The sequence below is a fragment of the Mastomys coucha genome, unplaced genomic scaffold (assembly GCF_008632895.1).
Source record: "Mastomys coucha isolate ucsf_1 unplaced genomic scaffold, UCSF_Mcou_1 pScaffold16, whole genome shotgun sequence".
NCBI classification, from domain to species: domain Eukaryota; kingdom Metazoa; phylum Chordata; class Mammalia; order Rodentia; family Muridae; genus Mastomys; species Mastomys coucha.
In genome coordinates, this window is record NW_022196898.1 from 56,133,959 (window position 1) to 56,140,575 (window position 6,617).

The following is a 6,617-nucleotide window of genomic DNA, read 5'->3' on the forward strand; positions in this document are numbered from 1 at the left end:
CGGAGAGGGAAAAGACACATGCAGAGTGGGAGGAAGTCTCAGCCAGCTGCTCATCTGACCAGGGGTGAATATCCAAAATACAAAGGCTCAGCCAATTACGACAGCACATGCCTGCAATCCCAATACCAGGAGGCAAAGGCACGAGGATCCCAAGCTTGACCCCAGCCCTTTTAACTTTGTTAAAAGAAAAAAGATAAAAACCATAACAACAAAATAACAAACAAATGAAGAATGAGAACATGTTCTGAAAGAATTGCTGCAGATAACAGCAGATGTGTTTTTCAGATGTTTGGCATTTTTAGTCATCAAGGGAAAGCAAATGAAAGCTACACTGAGATTCCATCTCAACTCTGTCAGAATGCCATTGAAAAATAAAATAAAAAATGCTATCAAGGGTGTGGAAGGAACAATCATTATATACTGTTAGTAACTGCACAAATTAGGGCAGCTCTATAAAAACTGTTCCTCAGAAAACAAAACAAAACAAACAACAACAAAACGTCTGCCGTACGATCCTGTTCATCACAGCACATTCATGTTTACTGCAACTAGCTAGAGTAGCCAAGTTATGGGACCAGCCTAGGTGCACTGCAACAGATGTGTGGCTAAGTAAAGATACCATGGAGTGTTATCCACAAAGGATGAAGCTGTCATTGTCTAAAGGTACGTGGAATTGGGGAACATCTCATTAAGTGATGTAAGCCAGGTGCAGATGACAAATGGTGCATGCTTTCTCTCATGTAAGGAAGCAGATACCCTTGTGTTTTAAAGTGATTGTGGGCTTCCCATACCCTAGACATGAATACTACAGGGAAAGAATGCCAAAAGCTATCCCCATGTTTGGGAGACCCACTCCTGTCCTTACCAGATCCTGGTGCTTTTGAACCCAGCTTCCTTCTCACAGCCTCTTGGACTCCGGCTGCTGACACGAGGAATGCCTTCTCCCACACGGGGTAGTGTCCTCGGAAGCTTAGGAAGGGAAGTGGAAGCAGGCTCTGCCTGGTTTTGCAAATATCCACTGAGTCAGCACATCCTCCTGTGGAGTGGCCTTTCCTCCTAGCTGCTGAAGAAGGGCCTCCAGAAGCTGGTGAGCTGATGGCTCCCTCTTCCCTGTCCCTTGCCTTCCAGGTGTTTGTGGACACCAGGGGGCCAGGAAGTGAACAACAGGGTCACCACACAAAGTGGAACTGGAGACACTGCCCACTCAGAACATCATGAAACAACTCTTTACACTGCATAGAAACTGGCTCAGGCATGGGGGGCAGCAGACACCGTCAGTCACCTCAGAGGGTTATGTCCTGTCTCTGGGTCAAGCTTTTCTATTGAATTTGTTGCTAGCTTTTCTGCTACCTTCCCAACAACTGTGCAATAAACCTTATAGATTCTTTTCAAAAAACAAAGGATTGCTAGAAAGCAGAGAGGGATAATCAGGGATTGGGAAGGGTACTGAGGTAGGAGTGGGAGGTTATGGAAAGGAAACAGTAAGCCGTAAGGAAAATATACATGATCAAAGTACAATATATGCCTATGTTAAAAGGCCACAGTTAAATCTACTAACTCATATAATTAATATGAATTAACCATTATAATAAAAACTTTTCTAAAGAATAAAATCTTGAAATCTTGCAGTATGCGTGGATCCAATCAGAGATCATTAAGATAAATGGCATGTGCCAGGCACAGAGAGAAAAGTCCTACCCGATTTCAGTCAGAGCTAGAGCAATTCATCTCATAATAGGTGAGACTCCAGCCAGCCAGTATACTGCATGCCTACAATCTCAGCATGCAGAAGGCTGGAGGGAGGAGGATCACCATACTGTGAGGGTAACATGGCCACATATAAGATTATGCCTCAGAGGAGGGAGAGGATTGGGGGCGGGGAGAGGAAGAGGGAGAGAAAGAGAGGGAAGGTGGTTCCATGGGAATGGGGGTCAAAGAAGCTAGGACAGAAGCTGTTCAGTGGGTCCTAAGTTGCAGTTAATAGGAAGATATTCTGATGCACACAGTAGTTGACTATAGACAGTGGCAATGTGTGTATCTGTCCAAATAACTGGAAGAAAGAACTTTCTGTGTTTCTACTTCAAAGAACTGATATGTGTTTAAGGGAAAGATATGTTTGGCCTGGTTTCAATATTACATAATATTTAAGTGTATCAAAAACATCACATGGTATCCTATGCATACATATGATTTTTATGATTTTGCATATGTTAAAAGTAAACTTATGAATCTGTTTTTTTTAAGATTAATTTTATTTATTTTATGTGTATGACTACACTGTAGCTGTACAGATGGCCATGCACCATTATGTGTGGCTGCTGGGAATTGAACTCAGGACCTCTGCCAGCCCCGCTTGGGTGGTTGTGAGCCACCATGTGGTTGCTGGGTTCCGAACTCAGGACCTTCGGAAGAGCAGTCAGTGCTCTTACCCGCTGAGCCATCTCGCCAGCCCCATGAATCTGTTTTTCTAAAAGGAGGAAATAGTTGGAGAGATGGCTTACTGTTTAAGAACACATGACTAGAATGTGCATCCCAGCATCCACAACTGGTAGCTTACAACTGACTGAATGGCAGTTCCAGAGGATCTCATGCCCTCTTCTGGCTTCTGTAAATACCTGCAATCACATAGCCATATACACAAACACATAACCATAATTTACAAATTAAGTTATTTTTAAATGACAAATAAGCAAGAGAATATGTTTTCCACACAATAAGGAATACACTCATATTGCTAAATTAAAGTTTCATCAAACAAGACCTATAATAGTTGCAAGTGTTGTATATTATTATTATAATTATAATTATTATTATTATTATTATTATTATCATTATTATTATTTGTTGGACTGTGAAAGGCAGTCTGTGTTCTGGTTGAGTGAAGCTTATTCCGGAGACCCAGTAGAAAATTCTACAAGGAACGGAACAGTGAGCTACACCCCCAGACATTAGGCGCCTGACACGAGCCCTCAACTCCATTATCCTGTGGGTAAGACAATGCTCCAAGCTCCTAGTATTCTGGATGTGCTCCACCCCCCACAATCATCTGACCATAACCAGGTATGCCCCGCCCCACAGTTACTGGAACAGCAAGGTAGCCCAGCCCACTATAAAAGGGGCTGCTTAGCCCCTCCTCTCTCTCTCTCTCAAGCTCTTGCTCTCTTATCTCTTGCCCTCTCCCCCCATCCCTTTTCCCCTCTCTCCACATTACCATGGCCGGTTTCTACTTCTCTACTCTTCTCCCTCTCTCTGCCTTTCTACAATAAACGCCAAAAACCATGGACTGCCTCCTTTCATTTAGACTCAGTGCTGGAACAATGGCTTAGGCCTCCCCCTAAAGAGCTGCATCTAATCTCCTGCAGGAAAGCCGCCCAGCGTTTCCAGCCACCAGACCTGACCAAGGACTCCTTGCCCCAAGAGAGAACCACCCAGCACCTTCTCTCCTCACCCCGCCCCGTTTTTTTTTCCTTTCAGCCTGGGGCCACTGCCACCCTGGAGCCCCCACCCATTCTCAGCTCTTTCTCGGTGTCCAGAGACATCCTGCGATGCCCAAGAGCTAGAACCTGTTGTCCTTGGGCGGTGAGGCCCAGGTATCCCGGACTGCTCCCTCCCACTCCCTTGGACTGTGGTTACGTGGCTTCCCACACTGCCCTGCACCCTACAATTATTTACTTTTTTAAAGTGGGACTCTCCAAACAGTATACCACTGGTGTGTGCAGGAAGCAATTTGCAGCTCTTGACGCATTTAACAAAGAGACTTTCCGAATGGTCACCACTGGGGAGTGCTGCAGCATCGAGTGGGTGGAGGATAGGGAAGCCATGAACGTCCCACAATGCACAGCAGAGGCCCACAGCAAAGAACCACCTAGTCCAAATGCAGTCACAACTAGGTGAGGGGACTCTACCTAGTCTGTGAACCAGGAACGACTCAGAAACCACAGCTGGAGAAACTCAGCCTTAGAAAAGCTGGCGGGTGAGAGGTAGAGCAGAGCAGATGGTGGCCCGGAAACAGCTGGGAGAGGGGCGTGGGGAGGGGCTAAGCAGCCGCAGTTTTACCCTAGGGAAGCCCTGGGAGCATCTGGCTGCACAGTCGCAAAAGGAGTGGGAGACTTATTCCTAAGGAATAAACATCTCTTTCTTTCTTTCTTTCTTTTTTAAATTTTATGTACACTGGTGTTTTACTTCCATATATGTCTATGTGAGGGTGACAGACCCCCTGGAACTGAAGTTAGAACGGCCGTGTGGGTGCTGGGAACTGAACCCAGATTTTCTAGAAGAGCAGCCAGTGCTTGTGACTGCTGAGCCATCTCTCCAGGCCCTTAATAAGCATTTCTTTTATAACTCCTAAGAAATCCTAGGCTGGAGCGATGACTCAGCAGTGAAGAGCACTCTGTAAGACTCTGAGCCTTAGCTTACCTGGAACCCCTGGGTGAATGACGCAGAGGTGGGAATCGATGCAAAAAGCAAGAGGAATTTATTGTTCCAGTGCACTGGGGTCTCCCAGAAGGAGAGGCAGCGATCCCCTGCAGCCCTTTCAGCCAGTTTTTATATGATTTGGTTTGGTTTGGTTTGGGTTTTTTTCCGAGACAGGGTTTCTGTGTATAGCCCTGGCTGTCCCGGAACTCACTCTGTAGACCAGGCTGGCCTCGAACTCAGAAGTCCTTCTGCCTCTGCCTCCCAAGTGCTGGGATTAAAGGTGTGCATCACCACTGCCTGGCTTTCCAGGCGCAGAATAGAGCATCAGCAACAAGGCACAATATGATAGCTGTCGGAACAGTTCCCTTTAAACTGATCTTTAGGGAATGAGGTAGTAGGGGCTAACTTAGCCTCTCCCTTCTGGCCTACGTGCTCTCTGACCTGTCTCTTCCAGGAGTGGAGGGGTCTGGTGGAATTTTCCAATGGCTCTGAGCTGACCTCTTCAGCTGTTCTTGCAGAGCTGTTTAGTTCCCAGCACCCGAAATGGCACCTTGTAATCAGCCATAATTCCAGTTCCAGAGGATCTGATGACCACTTCTGGCCTCTGTGGGCTTCTGCACTCATATGGGGCACATAGTACATGCAGGCAAAACATTCATATTCATAAAATAAAAATGAATAAACCTTGGGGAAAAAAGCAAGAAAATAAACATATGTCACACAGGGAGGGAAGGGCAAGAATTAAATATAGAAGCACATAATGGGCAAGGACAACAACGATGGGGTCACTGTTAGCATCAGGGCATCCAAAGCCTGTGACGATGCATGGGCCGGTCCACAGACCTGTTGCCAGGGCAACAGCCACCATATTCCCAGAATCCATTGGGCTCACCTCCCACCTTTACCTGCAGCCACTAAGTCAGAACCCATATATATATGGGGAACATTCCTCCATCTCTCCCTCTCTCTCTCTCTCTCCCTCTCTCTCTCTCTCTCTCTCTCTCTCTCCCCCCCCCTCTCTTTCTGAGTTACTGGCCCCTCTCTACCTCTCAATTAAACCTCTTACACGTGGAACTGTTCGGGCCTAGAGTGTGGGATGTTCTGATGCGACTTGCCGTTCTAACACATCAGTCACTATAGCAGTAACTCATTTCTAATGCCTGCCCAGCCTTGCAAGCCTCTCAGATAGTCTTTTACCAAAGAACTGGGCAAAATGGGCAGGCTGATTTTCCCTTCGGATTCCCTTAAAATCACTCATAATGAACTGAGAGACTTACTAGAACAGAAAAAGGTATCTTACCTCTAAACCCTCATCCAATCTGTTCCAAATAGAAAAGCCCCCCATCTCCCCACAAAATGGAAGTGCTGTAGTGTTTTATGTTTTATTTCTTTGTAGACTTATTCTTACATTGTTGTAATTAATTTTTGTGTTTGTTTGCTATATGTAATCAAGGTTCTCCACACAGAGCAAATAGATATCAGTAGATTAGATATGAGTAACTTATGATTGCAGATGGGTGAAAAGGTCGTGGCGTAGGGAAGTCACGTGATCTCTGCAATTCAAAGCATGGGAATTGGTGGCATAACTCCTTCAGGTTGAAGGGGAAGATGGGTGAAGGGAAAGGCTGTGAAGCTCTGCCAAGTTTTAGAGTAGAGGACCTATAGTCCATGACAGAAGATGAAATTTCCTGTTAAAAAAAATTCGTCCTTCTGTGTTAGAATAGCCCAGGCTCTCTCTCTGTGTAGCTGGTGCCTTCTCCTAATGGTGAGCTCTACCTCCTCTACTCAAATACTAACTAAGCTTTTCTGGAAACGGAGGCTATGTGACATCTCCATAAGATTAACTCTCATCTATGTGCTAGGCAACCTAGAACCGCACAGTTACAACATCCCTAAGGAAACCAAGGCATGGACTGCCTCCAGGCCTTTCAGCTTTCTCCAGGAAATGACTAAGGAGCTTTAATCAGGGAGATTACCAGACATTAATTCCTCAGGTGAAAACATGTATGAGCAATCATCTACAAAGTGGCCAGGCAAACCCTGCAAAGCATTACGAAATGATGAAAGCAAGCTAGGTGTGTGGGGGGAGGGGAGGAGAGGGGGCAGTGTCTGTGAGTCTGAGATCAGCCTGGCCTACCAGGTAAGTTCCAGGACAGCCAGGGCTTGAAAAAACAAAGAAGGGATGGAAGGAAGGGAGAGAG

The 6,617-nt window shown here is 45.9% G+C and overlaps 1 non-coding gene across 1 annotated transcript; it reads left to right on the top strand.

The window, feature by feature from the left end:
- Positions 1 to 756: 756 nt before the first annotated feature.
- LOC116094520 lies at positions 757 to 887 on the top strand. Its single transcript, XR_004120165.1, has one exon. It is a non-coding gene; the product is annotated as a small nucleolar RNA SNORA71 (small nucleolar RNA).
- The last annotated feature ends 5,730 nt before the right edge of the window (positions 888 to 6,617 follow it).